The following is a 17,027-nucleotide window of genomic DNA, read 5'->3' on the forward strand; positions in this document are numbered from 1 at the left end:
AAAGGCAGATTAAGAAATGAACTCCAGATTTGAACTCTAAGGCAATTCCAGGCCTCCTATTTAGTCCACTACAAGTAGTCCTTGGATTCTCAGGGGCAAGAGAACATACCTAGATATTCATAGGGAGCAGTGAACTTTGTAGAAGTACAGTATAAAGGATTTCAGACCATATGTTTTGGTATTCATCTTTTCTTGTTCAGGGAATTTGGAAGGAAAGGAAAGGAGACAGAAAGACATGTTGAGCAACTCAAAGAAGGTTGCAAACAGGAAGCAGCATTATTTAGATAACCTTATAAAATTACATGAATGAAGCATGACAATTGAAAAATATCTCACGTGGACTCAGCGCAAGTTATAATAATGTTTTATGATTTCCCATGTTCTTTTTACTCCTTCGCCTATCTTTCATTACTTCAGAAAAATCCAGAAAAGAATTAGATAGGTTTTTTTTTATCTGCAGCTAATTCAGATTAGATCTGAATTAACTTCAGATAAAAAACATGCCCTGTAAGCACAGTGGGAAGGATCATCACTGGCAAAATGACATTTTGAGGCTGTTGCATCTTCATTCTATGTCATAGAGCACGGGTGTTAAACTCAATCGCATCATGTGATGTATTTGACGTATTGTGACGCTTTTTGCCTTTGCGGAGCTGGGGTGGGTGTGGCCTGATCATGACGCATCTGGCTCACGGGCCGCCAGTTTGACACCCTTGTCATAAAGGAATTTACATGCATAGCCTTTTCTGTGTTTTGCTTCTTCTTCTTCTTCTTCTTCTTCTTCTTCTTCTTCTTCTTCTTCTTCTTCTTCTTCTTCTTCTTCTTCTTCTTCTTCTTCTTCTTCTTCTTCTTCTTCTTCTTCTTCTTCTTCTTCTTCTTCTGTCTCCTCCTCCTCCTCTTCCTCTTCCTCCTTCTCCTTCTTTTTTGCTTTTTCTGCCTGCCAAATCTTCTGTAATGAAGCTAGTTGGTGAAATCAATTCATGCTTCTGCTTCTTTCTGTAAATTCAAGCACTCTGAAGTTTTGATGGTGTCCTTCTTCCCTAGGATGAATCAATGGCTTTTACCATGGTAATTACAGGTAGTTACTTAACAGGGCAATTTCATCATTGTCATTCTTCCTTTTTATTCCTAATTATACAATTAGGAGAATTAGGCAAAGAGACAGCTTTATGCATTAAAACTGGGAGAAGGATTTTGTAAATTATTAATTTTCAATCTAACAAGGAGAAAAATCAAGTCAGCAAGTTTTCTGTTTACAGTTGAAGTAGTCTATGTACGCCTGGAAGTGAGCATTTGACCTGAGCAACGATTAGTGAAGCTGTCATCACTATAACAGAAAGGAGTTTTATTTACATGAAATGCATTATAGGGATAGGCAAAGCCCAGCACCTAGCTAACCACATCCTGCCCAGAGAATGTCACAGATAAATATATCCTTTATTTGTATATCTAGGAACAAACTCCTTCCAATCTCTATGACAAAGAGCAGCCAAAATAATAGACAAAGAACAAGACACAGAGGGAATCCTTCTCTATCCACACCCTATTGCCCCCCCACCCTTGTGCTCAATAGGTCATGAATTTCTGAAGGATCAGTGACACTGAGTTCAACTTCTAACATAGAATGCATAACTTGAAATTGATAGGATTATGGAACTTAGAAGATCAAATTATAATAAGTTCTTTTTTTAAAAAACAAGTTTTATTAATTTTCCAATTTTACATCCAAGTATTTAGGAAGCAGCGTGGTGATTGGGCAATCAATAGTCCAGTAACAAGCTCTTTCGTACATATCTCAGATCACATCATCAAAAATTCCCTCTCTATTTCTCTTGATTATTATATCATATTCAAGTTAATACATTTCTAATTATAGCTCGATCAATTAAAGCATTTATCAATATATTTTGACTTATACATATCCGTGTCCTGTTTTTAAATTTTACCCAATTTCAATAACAGTATTCCAATTTAGCCTTTAATATTCATAATATTCAGATTTCGGGTAACCCAAATTTCTCTTATTTCATTACAAAATAGTTGTCATATCTAAAATACACATATTGTTTACTTAAATACATTCTTACTTTATTTCACAAATATATTCTATTTCTTATCCTGGTACCTCATCACTTAGTAATAAAGTATCCTTTATTGTCTCAATCCAACTTCCATATTATAAATCAAAACTATATTCTAATGGCTAATTTTCATTTTCCTTATAAATCTAAGTCCTAAATATTAAATCAATTAATATCTTTTAAAATCTCCTTAGCCCATTAAGTAAGATTTTAGGCTCTTCCATTATAAGTCAAAAAAAAAAAAAAAGAAAAGAAAAGAAAGAAAGAAAGAAAAAAGTCCCATTTTTTAAGTATAACTCTAGTTTTCTTTTTGTGCCAAGCAGGTTTCCATACCAATGCCTTTAAATCTTCAGGTGGATCTCCCTTCATTCCTACACTTGTTGTTTGAATCGAGGGAGACCATCCAGTTATCAATTTTTCAAAGGAACTGGCAAATTATAATAAGTTCTGAGAGAAGCAAAATGAGAAATTGACTGGAGATGGCTGCTTTAGAGGGAGATGTCTTTAGTTGCTTTTTAAAAAGGGATAATGGCAGCCCTGCAGAGATGGGACTTTATTTTTTTAAAAAGGCTTTATTATTCAAATAAATACAAAATATTTGAGAACTTGCAAAACGTGCAAAAGACCAAGACTTCTTATTTAACCTTTAATCTTATCCCTTTTCATTTCAATAATTTGTCTTTTTATATCTTATTTTAAATTAATTCCTTTTAATCATTTTTGTTTTTTAACTCTGAAACTTTTGCTGGACTTACAACATCTGTCACCACCTTTCCTAGAGAGAAGACATTAACCACTGGTCATCATTATTGTTGAATAAGGGATAGAGTAATGTAGATTTTTATGATATCATTACACAAATTATGTAATTTGGCATCATTTGCACCATTATAGGTTATTTCTGTGGTTGTATCATCAAATGACATAAATGAGAATTTGATCAGTGGTGAAGACTATGCTGAGACAAAGTTTCACTCTAAGGTGAATGGAGTGGAACAGGATTGAAAAATGTGTGTGATAAAAGAAAACAAGAATGAATGAGTGCTGAATGAATATGGGTTGAATGCAAAAGTGATAATGAGTATGAAAGAAATTCATTTGAGTTATTTGATCAATGTGGAGTATAGGAACAAGGGTCGAATTGCAAAATAAATACATGAAGGAAGACTGAATGGGTTGGGAGTGGAAGAAAACTGAGAAAATCATGGTTGGATGAAATTGATCAGATCCTCAAAAAGAGAGCAGTGAAAGCTTTCAAGAATAAAAGACAATGAAGTGGTGTACAGGTATGGCAGAAGCAAGGACGATTTGCATGTATAAAAAGATTCAGAAAGGTACGACAAAGATATTGGTGTAAATTAATCCTAGTTTGATTTCCCTTTTTTTCTTCTTACTGCCAGCCTTTCTTTCTTTCTTTTTTTCTTTTTTTCTTTTCTCTCTCTCTCTCTCTCTCTCTCTCTCTCTCTCTCTCTCTCTCTCTCTCTCTCTCTCTCTCTCTCTCTCTCTCTCTCTAAGTTACTTATTCTGAAAGGGAATAATGTGATTGATATGTATCTATGTGAGGTAAGGAGGGAAAAAAACCCCAAGAAATGTCACGTTCTCTCCTTGAATACATTATTTTGCTTGTAAGAGGAAGGTGGTTTCTTTGTTCGGTTTTGTTTTCTCTGCTTCTTCCCTCAGTTCTTGTTGTCTATAGGTTAGTTGACATCTGCAAAAGACTCATGCAAAAGGAAAGAACAGAGAAGAAATAGAGAGACAGAGCAAGGTAAGGGCACAATTTTACTTTTTAGCAATATACACTAATTCATTTACTTGATTTTTGTTTTAAAAATACGTATTTAAAGGATTAAGTTGCCACCCCAAACAATTTTTTCTTAGGCCTACTAACAACTATTTAAAGCCCGTATCTTAAAAATACACTAAAAATATGACGTGCTAAATATGACATTTATTGCAGCTCAACTTTATCTTCAAACTAGTATGAATCCGTTTTCAGCCTCCTATTTGCTTATAAAAGATCAATATTTTTTTCTCTTTTAAAAGTAGGTAAAACTTTGTAATAAAAGTTGCTTGAACTATGTTAGTATTAATTTTTTATTACGATTTCTCTCTTTTTACTAAAATTCAGGGGTCTATTTTTCACCTTTCTTGATTCAGACTATTATCTAATTCTTATTTCTATAATTCATTTTCCTGTGGTGCTCGGAAACAGAAGGAGGGAGAAATTGGAATTTTCTTATTTATGTATCAGAAGCATTTTTTCTTCTTCATCGTTATCTTTATAAAAGCATCCCAGAGTCAAGCATAAAATGTCCCTTTCCTAACATTTACTTTCCAAGAGGCACAAAACAAGAAACAGAAGGTTTGGAAACCAAAAAAGACATGATGATAGATACTTATGGAGTTGTCCAGATCAATAGGAATATCCGTATTACCTCTCAGAGTTAGCTCTCCATCAATTCATTGCCTGGTATGCCTTTTTTTAAATATTACTGATCTCTTTCTCTTTTTTTCTCTTTTTTCTCTTTTCTTTTTGTTTTCCTTTTCATCTCTTAAGCCTTCTCTGCTTTTTTACCATTCCCCTCAGAGCACAGTAGCTTTTCCAAAATGGCTTTCAGAATAGAGATTACTATGTGGAGTTGGTAATGGCAACTCACAGGACCATTTTTGCTTCTTCAATCTTCTGTTCAAGATGGTTGGAGTTGCCATCCTCATGCCCTGTCTTCAAGCAGTCATCTGGAAAACTAAATAAATTGGACACTTTTTTAAAAAGCAAGAATAAGCTTCCAATAAACAAATGGAGGCCGGGAACATAGAGTTTAGGGTGAAATGTGCCTCTCCTACTCCTTTCCCCCAAACTACATGGTATTTCAGCAGAGATAGGTATTGATGACTTGTTTATATAAATTAAGATAGTCCACTGCCCTTAAAAACACCTACCAATTTTATAAATAAATACTACTAAAAGCATATTAAAGCTGAAAGTAATTCAAATTTGTATTTTGATATTTATTTTTTTAATGGGTCCCTGTCCAATAGCAGTTGCAGATCATCCAAGTGTCACCAAAAGCTTTGTTTCATCTGGGCCAAATCACTCAAAATTGCTACTAAAAAACCCTACAGAAGAAAAACTGCTTAAATGGTCTGAATTATTCAATTCAAGTCCGGATGAGGAGACTCAGCCCCCCCCCCCCATTACTCTGATACATTTGCAAATGTTTCATAGGGTCCAGTTCTGGGCTAACTTTCTCTGTTAGGCAGGTGGATAGATTTTTCCATCAGATCTCTTCCTGCTAAGATTAAGTGTGTATATAGGAAAGATCCTACACTCAGCCCATTGAGGGCAATGAATAAGTTGGGAGATTACTGGAATACATATAGAGAAAAATGTAACTTCTGGTTATCAAAATTATTCTATGGCAGTAGAAGAGACCTATAAACTATGTACAGATAATCCTTGACTTACCACAGTTGGTTTAGTGACCACTCAAAGTTACACAGAAAAAAATGACTTATGACCGTTTTTCATAAGTGTGACTGTTGCAGCATCCCCATGGTCACATGATCAAAATTGAGATTCCTGGCAACTGACTCACGTTTATGACGGTTGCAGTATGTCTTGGGGCAGCAGTGGGATTCAAATCAACTGGTTCTCTGCATGGAGGCCGCTTCCAGAAGTCCGTTCTGGGCCTGGGCAACAAAAAATTAGCTACCGGTTCTGCTGAACTGGTGCGAACTGGCTGAATCCCACCACTGTCTTGGGGTCATGTGATCACCTTTGGAGACCTGCTGACAAGTAAAGTCAACGGGGAAGCCAGATTCACTTAAAAATGGTATTACTAACTTAACTGCAGCGATTCACTTAATAACTGTGGCAAGAAAGGTCGTAAAATGGGGGGGAAATCACTTAACTACTGTCTCACTTAGTAACAGAAATTTTGGGCTCAATTGTGATCATAAGTCAAGGACTACCTGTGTTCTCTGCACCATTATTGTGTCCTTTCAGTAGTTTTTGACCTTTTTAAATATGTGTCTGTGTGTATTATTGAAAGCTTTTATACAATAAAAAGGCAAACAGACAAATATAGAAGGAAAGTAGAAAATGATAAAAGCCCCCCAGAAAAGTGCTAGAAGCTGTACAGATAAAGAAAGAAAAAGAAAAAAGAAATCTAAGCAAGCGGCTTCTGATTCTGTTTATAGGTAGTCTTATGTTCATATCTATTCCTTCAGCAACCATTCAAAATTATGGCGGTGCTGAATAAAGGGAACTTAAACTGGTCTGTAAAGTTGTAGCCCTCACACCTCCCACTTTTTCTTCTCCTGCAGCAACACCCACTTACCCACAAATGACCTATGGACCACTTTCCAGTTCCCCTCCCCACTCACACATGTCGTAACCTAAGACTATTTGTACAGCAGTTGCAAACAAACTTTTACTGTTTCTGCCTCTTTAGAATTGCATTATATAGTTCCTTTCTTCCCATATTCTATCCTTTTTCATGTGCACATCTAGAGATTACTAGTTCATTTTTGTCCATCTTTAGCAAAAAGTCCATAAAAATTTCCAATCTTTTATAAAAGTGCTTATTGTTTTGTCCCTAATCAAACAATTTTGCCATTTCTGCAAGCTCTGTCATCCTCACAATTAACTCCTCCATTGTGGATCCTTGAATGTTTTTCCATCTTCGTGCATATGATAACTTGGCTGCAATTACCATGTATAAAACTAATCATTCATGAGTCCTTTCTAATTGTGTATCCATAACTCCTAATTAAAAAAAAATCTGGATTCATCGGAATATTAATTTTTGAAATTTGTTGCATTATCGTATGTATAGTATTCTTCAACCTTCTAAGCTCTAGTAGAGCTTAGCGGGATTCTGAGACATATTTTTAAAATGCAAGAATAAAATTAATTGCATCCTTTCCAGGTCTGGCAATTAGTCTGTGTAGGTGATAGATATATTGAACCAGATTCTTTGAATAATCTCCAATACTCATAAATCCCAAAAGGTGGACAACTAAATTTGAACTAATAATTACTTGATTTTTGCCGATAGTGGATTAGTAGGAAAGGGATGGCCAGTTTATTCCACTGCTAATTAATTAATGGCAGTGATCCCAACCATTTTTAAACAGGTGATAAAGACCTGTCCTGCATATATTTTTGAGGGGGGAAAAGGATTTAGAATAGATGAATAATGATGACTAGTGTCTAATACCTTCTCTTTAGGCAAGGTGGTCAATTGGGTGATATATTATCAGATTTAGAAATTCTTGGATGAAATGAAAGTGGAAAATTAAATTTCAAGTAGAGTTTAGGCATGGTTTTGTTTGTTACTGACACTACCTTGCAACCCTACAAGATGACCTTGCCAAGACAGTGATGGCAGTACAGTAAAGCTATTTTGATTCTTCTGGAAATTCATCTTGTTCAACACTGTTGATCATGGCATGCTTCTGAAGAATTTGTAAGAAGGCAGTTCCACTCAAAGATCCTATGCCAATTTCAAAGTAGCTCCAGGCTTCTTATTTCCATGATGTCAGTAGTGTTGAAGAACTGAGACTTATTTCCAATTCATTTTTAGTGTAGTTGAAATTGACGCAGAGTTACATTTTGTGTTCTTTATAATCCTGTGGCTTCCTATTGGAGGAAGCTCTTGCCTTATTGTTCTTTCCGGCTTCTGAGCTTTGGCTTCTGAAGGAGAACTGTTAGCTTTGATTGCTTTGCAGAAGGCTAAGTGAAAGAAAGGTGTGTGTGTGTGTGGGGGGTGAAACTGACAAGAATTTTGTCTGTCACATCTATTTCAACTACAGACCAACCAGAATGCAAAGCATCACTTGAACTGTTTTTCTTTATTTTCCTTTCCTTATTACTGTATATGGAGTAAGACTGATTTTTTAAATGTTTTGTTTTCAGGCAATGATTTGTGTTCCTTGTTCTCAGCCATTCAAATCAGCAGAATTCAAACAATAATGGATCATTAACTTCACCTTGCTTCTGAGAGTGTGAGGAGTGAAAATAGCAGTGTGGAAGTACTATGAGTCATGTGTGAATGATCCCTCTTTGCCATGACCTCATGCTTACACGAATGACTTTGTTCAATAAGAAAATATTATAGCATTCTACAGGGTTCTACCTTAAGCCCCAGGCTATTCCATGTGAATATGAGATCACTCCTTGAGGTCACTTTTTTTTTCCAACAGGGGAAAGAGAAGAAATGCTTAGTGGGTGTCTTGCTACAGTTAAAGGTTCGTTGAGCTTAGACCAAACAAGACAGAGGGTGAGTGGAGAGCCTGAATAAGCAGTTGAACCAATCTTGCCGGGATTGAGAGTTTGTTAAGGGATTACATTTGCAGCTTCAGGAAGCTTTTAAATCCATCTCAGTTTTAGAGACATAGACGTGACATAATTACTGTTTTACCAGTTTGACCTGATTCGCCATCTAGAGTCCAATCTACACAGAAACCATATGCCCACTCGCACTTAACTGCAGTCCTGGTGATACCTTTTATTCTTGCAAGTTCCTCATGATGTTGTCTTCATCTGATCTCTGGTTGCTGTGAGACAGGGCAAAATCACCCTTACTTCTTCCATCATTTCCCCCTCCTCCCAGCTTTTTCTGACACTATTAAAAAATGACCTTTAATGTATATAAACTCCATTGCCCTCTTGGAAGGAAGCCAGGAGCCTGACAGTGACTAGGAATAGAGGCTACAAGGGCAGGTCAAAAGTTAGCAATGGAGAAGTATAAATCTTTCCATTCTCCACCATCCAGTCAGAGCTGAAGAAGCTTCTTGGATGAGAAGCCAAACATCTTCAAAGGAAACAAGAAAGTCCAGTTGCTTCATGAAAAATCATCTTTGGATTAGCAATGGAGGCAACATCTAGCTTTCTGCTGACTCAAAGATGGGGCAGAGACTCAGTAGCTGGGAAAAGCCAATGATAGTGCTTGAATAAATAAGACATTTCCAGTAATCCACATGAAAGGATAGCATACCACAAAGAGAAATAGAGTTTCCTGTTTTGAATAAGTTAATGGAGTAAAATGTATTGAATTATTAAAGAGGAAATATGCAAGAAACCCCCCCCATAACAATTCCAAACATACCTTGGATGATTACAAGAATTTTAAAAGATATATGTCAGCCATGAAAATATAACAGAAATACTGAATATACCAAAATGTGGCATCTCTATTAAAGAATATTTTGACTTTTGTCTATGCCAGAGGTGGGCAATTAATAGGGCTGGGAAGGTGCATAGACACACACACACACACACACACACACATTGAAAAAACTAAGTCTTCTCTAAAATAAAAACAATGCAGTTGTATTGCGTGCATGGCATACACTCACTTACATTTGGTTTCTAATTTCTGACTGATCTTATGCAGGCCGGACAGGGACAGCCAAAGCAGCCGTAAAATGCTCAGGTCTGATCTATATCGAAGCTCATTCTCTTGTTCTACCGTAATTCTGCAATGCTCTCATTGTAATGGGAATTGTTAGGAGCAGATGGAGGTATGATCTGAAGGTAACACAATAATGTAATTCAACTGAGATCATTACCAACGACATGGGCTTTTTCTGGTTGAAAATCTATAGTAATTACAGTTATCTATAAATGAGAAGTAGCTAGTAGCTCTGACCAATATTTTACTTTCTTGCTTATCATGAGATGTTTCTCTTTCAAAACTAAGAAATGGAACAACAGTTTAATTTTGTTGCTGAATGGGCACATTAGTTGAAGCCACGACTGTAGAACTGTTCTGTGCAACTGAATGGGAGATCTTTCCCCATGTCTGTAATCACTCCACATTCCACAGAAAAATAGCAGATCCCAAAGCCGCATCCTAGCACAAAACAGATTCTGGTACCTTCAAAGTAGAAAATGAAAGGATGTGATTCTCAGATCTTTTCCCGTGGTCTAAAGCAGTGTTTTTCAACCTTGGCAACTTTAAGAGGTGTAGATTTCAATTCCCAAGGTGCCCCAGCCCCTGCTGGCTGTGAAATTCCAGGAGTTGAAGTCCATACTTCTTAAAGTTGCAAAAGTTGAGAAATACTGCTCCATAAAACTTAAGTGCTTGTTTCAATGCTGCCTTCCAACCCATGAGTTAGAATCACAGTTCTGCTTTTAAAGAAAGAACACGGGGGGGGGGGGAGATACTCCTAAAGGCAAGAGGAGAACCAGGATTTAGAATTAGAAAGATTAGTAATAGCCCTTATATAAGCAAGACTAATAAGAATGGAGAGGGGGGGGGGCTGGTAGAGAAAGTGTTGCCCTCTCCTACCGATTAGTTTATAATTTGTTTTTCTGCCTTTATTTATTTAAATAAACAGAACCAAAAAATATAGAAAAGGGAAAATATTTTAAAAAAGCAAAACAACAGTATTGTTTGTGTGGGATATTGTGATAGCTTCTTGTATATGTATATAAAGTTTTACACAGCGGTTTCAATAGAGGATAACCATATTTTATTACAATCATCCATAAGTAATCTTTCTCTGCATGTCCAAAAGTCACATTCCTAGACTTATGAATGAGAGAGCAGTTCATAAATGTTATGACTCCTCTGCTCAAGTCACACAAAGCCTCCAGTTGTTCTTCAGTTGCCAGCGGCATCCAAGCTAAATGGTCCACAAGAGCACTGAGTGTGGGGCTTCTGCCCGTGAGGACCTGCCGAAGCAAATTCTAAGTGTCATGTATGTATGTCATTCTGCTCTGTCCCTCCGCGCAGAGGCAATTCTTTGTCTTTCACTTTCAGCTGCTCAATTTGATTTGACTGTGACCTGTTGCTGAGTGAATTCACTCTTTACACAGTCTGATCTTGCCCAGTTGTTCAGAGTATTTTGCCCCCAAAAAAACTTTGGCTGAAAAAAGAATTTCAACTATTTGAAGAAATTTTGGGATAAATTCACAATAAGTGGAAATACATACCTCCCAATCTCCACCTTTTCAACAGAAAAATTCTTAATTTTCTTTTGCCCACATCTGTTAACTGCTTAAAATAAATCTTGCATATTAAACCCAAAATTAAAACATGAACACATTGCAAAAATTTCAATAGCAAAATCTAACTGTATTTAAGATAGTCTAAATGTTGTTGTTGAACTGAAATGGCCCAGAATTTGTCAACCAAAATGATTGTCCTCACTAATTTATTGAATGTTTTATTACATGCATAAACAATCACCAGAAGGAATGAAGCAGTTGTAAAGTGAATTTTGCCCCATTTTGCAACCTTTCTTGCAACAGTTAAGTGGATCACCGCAGTTATAAAGTTAGTAACATGGTTGTTAAGTGAATCTGGATTTCCCATTGACTTTACTTGTCAGAAGGTCACAAAAGGTGATCACATGACCCCAGGACACTGCAACTGTTATAAATATGAGTCAGTTGCCAAGTGTCTAAATTTCAATTACGTGATCATGGGGATGCTGCAACAGTCATAAGTGTGAAAAACAATCGTAAGTCACTTTTTTCAATGCGATTGTAACCTCAAATGGTCACTAAATGGAATGTTGTAAATTGAGGACTACCTGCATAGAATTTAGTTCATCCCATCATAAGACACGTCAGTGAGCTTCCACGGTTGAAGGTAGTATAAAAACTCAGTCTCCTTGTTCCTTGACAAAGCTACATGTGGACTCAAGCTTATTTTCTGTTTTGTGATCTTTTTTTTTTTTTTTGAGAAAAAATATCAGCCAAAAATAAACTTTGAAATTAGTCCACTGTAACAGGAAATTCGTTTTCCCCAATATACATCTATCTCAATAGAAAAGCTCTTGTTCTTTTTTCTGACATATATACAAAGGACTTTTTACCTAATTTGTAACTTACAAGTTGCCCCAATGTATCTTAGGAGGAAGAACAAAACCAACCAGCACTTTTCTGACAGTGGGATCATGGACACTGATTTTACTATAGCAAACCTGCTGATTCCTGGATATTTTTCTTTTTCTTTTTAATGACTTCTTATATGGTTCTGGGCTATGTTCTTGGAGTGTTTTTAACAGGACAATCACTCTTGGAAAGTGCAAATAATTTCCCTTTTTTTTTCTACTACAATGCTGTGAACTTTTCTTTGTTATAATCATGAGCTGCTTGATTCCTGTGTGTAAACTGGCTAGAAATGAAGTCAACTTAAGATGTCTCTTTCTGGATTTCAACCTCCTCTTCTTTTTTCAGCAAGATGATGACCTAAGGTTCTGTCTGGATCACATTAACCACAGGCCCTAATGGATGCATTCCCCTGCTTCTATATACCTCCTGGGCTGATAAAAGTAAAGAGGAAAAGAAAACCCAGTTTTATCATTTTTTTCCTGTCACTTGACTAGGGGGAGATGTGGCAACACTTTTGTGAATTTCACTTTATTTAAAAAAAGAAAGAAAGATTATTCTGACTCTGAGTTAAAAACGCCTTCTTTTAAATCAAGTCAGATAGATAACTCAATAGAAATGATTTCATAACAAAAATATATTTTAATCAGAAAGATTACTTGCATTCATGCTGTGGTTCTGGAAAATACATCTTTTGTCCATTTCTATAGGTAAAAGAATGATGCTCTCTTCCATACCATCTTTATAACAGCGCAGGCTCATCGGGTGACATCTGATGGCCCATGCTTCTTTCAGACAAAGACATTCCAATCTGGCTTGTGTCCAGGAAGTCTCCCAATGCCCTTTAGAGACTCCTCCTGGTGACCCATCAACAAAACCAGCATTTAACCCAATAACTGCCAGATATTCCAACATACTGATACATGCTCTCTAGTTAGGGTTACATAGAGCTATACAAGGTTACATAGAGCTATATGATTCAGAACGAAGATCCATAGTTTAATCTTGATTAATGTAAAAGGAAGGAAGGAAGGAAGGAAGGAAGGAAGGGAAGGAGGGAGGGAGGGAGGAAAGGAGGAAGGGAGGAAGGAAGGAAGGAAGGATCTAGCTTTCCACTGTTTCCCTAATTAACATGGGAAACAAAATTGTAGGGCAGCAACCAGTGATGGGAGGCATGGAGTGCTCCTGCCCCAGGAACCAAGTCAAGGGATTGCCTACGATGAAAGGAAGGGCAGCAGGCAAACTGGAGTCACGGATTGCATTCCCAATGGGCTGTGGATGAGTAGAAGATGATGTCATGCATTTCTGACTTCAAGAAATAGTCAGTGGCCTGCGTTCACACTGAGGCAAACTGGTCAAATGAGTCAGACCAAATGCAAACTGTTCCAAAGCTTCAGACTGTCAAACTAGAGGTCAAACTATGATTTCACTAAGGAGATAAACCAAACCAACAAGGAATTAAGTCTATCCCAGGCTTTATGCTGCATTTGTTCTGATTCACACTTGACAGAAATGCTCAATTGATGGGATTAAACCAGGCAATCAGGAAAACAGAACTACCCACCCAATGAGAGCAATATATAAATCAATAGTTCCAGATCAATTCTCAGGGAAGACCTATTAAAAGACATACCACATAAACAGAATGGTAGTCACCTACAGTTCAGAGTACAAGCCACTCAAATGCATTATCAGCAAGCCACAGCCCATATGGCACCACACTTTTTTAGGCCCTGAGTGGCTAGTCCATACTTGCCTACTGACAGCCATCCAACCTTAAGCAAATTCTCACAAGAAACAAACAAACAAAAAAATGCTAACCTGAGAGCCAAACCTTATAACAAATGCAAATGTTTACTTTGTCCCCATATCTTCATCAATGGAGCCATCACAGGTCCCAACAAATGTACATGTACATGCCTTCACATGCTGTTTCTCTAATGTGATGTATTCCAAAATCAACAAATGGAACGCATTTTGCACAAGGACTGATGGACACAGGTTTGGCATGAGGACTCAAAAAAAGAACAAAGTGATATCAGGGCATTTTAACCTCCCAGAACACTCTGTGGTAGACCTCAAAATAACAGCTTTAGGGAAACAGAACTTTCATAGCACCACTGAGCAGGAAATGGTTGAATTCACATATATCAAAAGATTTCAGGCAATTTCAAAAGGATTCAACAAAGAAAGTGTTTTTTTTTTAGTACATTACAATAGTCAACTGAAAAGGTATTTGTAAACAGTCTCACATGTAACCTGCATCTGAATAACCAACCTGCCTTCTTCCCCTCCCCTCCCCCTTTCACCCCAATTTAAATCCTATATAGGCCTAGCCACTTTAAAGATCACAAAAGTTTATATGTTTGAATAAAATTTATAGACTATCAGAAAAGATGCTATTAGGTATTAGGTTCCTTCTGATTCCCCCCCCCTCCACAATAGTCTTGAATACCAATTTTAGCTTATGAGGTTTAGCAGGCCATTTAATATTCCATCTGGGCCCAGTCAGAGGAGGTAAGTTGTTCCACAGTTGACCCACTGGAAGTGTTGGAAAGGTCTAATCGGACAGCCCTGCCGAAAGAATCTTCAATTGTCTTTCTCTATCTCACTTTATCCTCGTGGCTTTTCTAGACAGTGAGACTGCAAATACACATTTCTCAATCATTTACTTCCACAGAGACTGCAAATGTATGCATTCTTTACTCCTTGTTCTACAATCCTTCTATACAGTAGGAAGAAGGACCAGGCATTCTCTAACTCTTCTAAAAGACAGTAAGGAATTGAATGAACATGTTCAGGTTTCCTGATTCTTTAACTCACAAAGATGCATGCCTCTATGGGTTACTTAAAAATGCACTAAAAGTGGATTGTCTTTGTCTCTGTTGATCAACTATCTTTTCTTGGTTATTCAGTAGTATTGATTTTATCTGACAAAGCTTCTTTTATGCTTCTCTTTGAACCACCTATGTTGTTTTTCTTGTTTCATATACAGCATGTGACATTACTCCTGCATGTGTATTTTCTGTAGCTGCTTCTATCTGAATCCTGATACAATCAAGATTCAATGCCTTTGAATAGAAAAATAAACTAGGATTCTGGCGAAACTCATTGTGAAAAGCTGCAGACTGCCCACTCACTTCTTCTTAGGCCCCTCTCTTAACACAAGTAATTAAACAAATCAGAAATAGTTTATTTAGCATTTCCTCTAAATCTGAAAGTGGCTTGTTTTTTAAAATACTAAATACATACAGATAGCCCTTGACTTACGACCACAAGTGAGCCCAAAATTTCTGTTGCTAAGTGAGACAGTTAAGAGACTTTTGTCCCATTTTGTGAGTTTTCTTGCCACAGTTGTGTGAAGTGAAATACTGCAGTTATGTTAGTAACACAGCTATAAAGTGAACATGGTTTCTGTTCTGTTTTTCGCGTTGGTAGGCATTGAATAGTCAGAATCATGCACAGAAAAGTTTTTATTCAAGTAAAACAGAATAACAACAAAATGGTTCCACCCCCTTTTATACAATCTCCCTAATCATTGCAACGGCCTTTCCCGCTCAAATTGCATGCTTAGTCATTCCTTGCAAACAGCAAGTCTCCCCGGGCAGACCACATGGTCTGCTGATTGTTCTGGTGCAGCTCCCTGCACCTGCTCTCAATCAAACCCAGTACATAACACCCCTCCCCTCTTGGTTCAGGAATACATACTAGTTATTGTATAACATTACAACATTTCCATACACAATACAGCAAAACACACAACATTATAGGTCTTTGCCTCCCAATACAGTATAACAATATGGACAACATCATAGGTCTACATGCACAGACACAACAATATAGTATGAAGCATTCAGACAATACAACATTATAGAACCTGAATTGTGTTTTTTCCAATTCAACATTATAGTACAAGGAATAGTGTGTTCTGATTCCTAGGGAAATACAAGGCCAGTCCAGCTCACATTGACAGAAACCTCACGTAGTCCCATAAGAACTTTGGTGGGCCTCTGACCCTCTCCGATCATCTCAAAGCTGCTGCAAGCACCCAGTCTGCAAGCTCACCTGCCAGGCTCAGCAGACCAGGACTTTGTGACCTGTTTGCCACGGGCGACCCCGGATCGTGCAGGCTTGCCTGTTCCGGTCAGCTCAACCTGGCATTCCACTGTGGGGTGGAATCCCCCTGATCGGTGTAAACAGCCAGTGGGAACAGTTGACCCAGGTCAGAATCCCGCTGTTCCATAGGAGCAAAACACGTGGTAGGAACAGCTGTAGAAGCTGCTTCTGAGCAATGTCCCATGGGCATGGTGCCCGAGTCAGGAGCTGCTTCATGGGCAAGTCCTTCTTTGGACCATTGCAGAGACTTCAAGGTTTTCTGTGGTGAGTTAGTGCTTGACTTTTGCAGCAGCATGATCCCACCCTCATCGCCAATGTTCTGTTCTTCGCATTGGTAAGCATTGAATAGTCAGAATCATGCACAGATAAGTCTTTATTCAAGTAAAACAGAACAACAACAAAATGGTTCCACCCTCTTTTATACAATCTCCCTGGAGTGTTGTTAGCCAATCATTGCAACAGCCTTTCCCACTCAAATTGCATGCTTAGTCATTCCTTGCAAACAGCAAGTCTCCCCAGGCAGATCACCTGGTCTGCTGATTGTTCTGGTGCAGCTCATTGCACCTGCTCTCAATCAAACCCAGTACATAACAGTTTCCACATGACCCCAGGACACTGCAACCGTCATAAATGTGAGACAGTTGCCAAGCATCTGAATTTTGATCATGTCACCATGTGGATGCTGCAACGGTCGTGTGAAAAATGGTCATAAGTCATTTTTTCAGTGCTGTTATATCATTGAATGGTCACTAAATGAAAGGTTGCAAGTTGAGGACTACCTGTATATCAAACAAAATTTTATTTACAATTTTGGCTTGTAAGAGGAGAAGCAATCCAGAATCTTGGGAACAGTATGCCATTTCTGGATTGCTTAGGCCTTAACTCTAGAGTAATAGAAAGAATCAAATGAGATTGAACAGGCTCTGTGCCTTATCCTCATTTATGGAAAATTTGCTATTATCTGATTTACTGTTTTGTGTTCA

The 17,027-nt window shown here is 37.5% G+C and overlaps 1 protein-coding gene across 5 annotated transcripts in view; it reads left to right on the plus strand.

The window, feature by feature from the left end:
- The first annotated feature begins 3,650 nt into the window (after positions 1-3,650).
- The window catches only part of LOC120306099 (T-cell surface glycoprotein CD4-like), a 40,256-nt gene continuing 26,879 nt past the window's right edge, over positions 3,651-17,027 (plus strand). For 3 of the 5 annotated variants that reach the window (XM_039338753.1, XM_039338755.1, XM_039338756.1), the window contains exon 1: positions 3,652-3,846. The gene's annotated coding sequence lies outside the window, so the exon portion shown is untranslated. Of the gene's footprint in view, positions 3,847-8,348; positions 8,366-17,027 lie in introns of those variants that run through there. The other 2 variants (XM_039338750.1, XM_039338752.1) reach the window with 2 other exon arrangements.

The sequence above is a fragment of the Crotalus tigris genome, unplaced genomic scaffold (assembly GCF_016545835.1).
Source record: "Crotalus tigris isolate CLP2741 ecotype Arizona unplaced genomic scaffold, ASM1654583v1 scf7180000017716.2861928, whole genome shotgun sequence".
Lineage (NCBI taxonomy): Eukaryota > Metazoa > Chordata > Lepidosauria > Squamata > Viperidae > Crotalus > Crotalus tigris.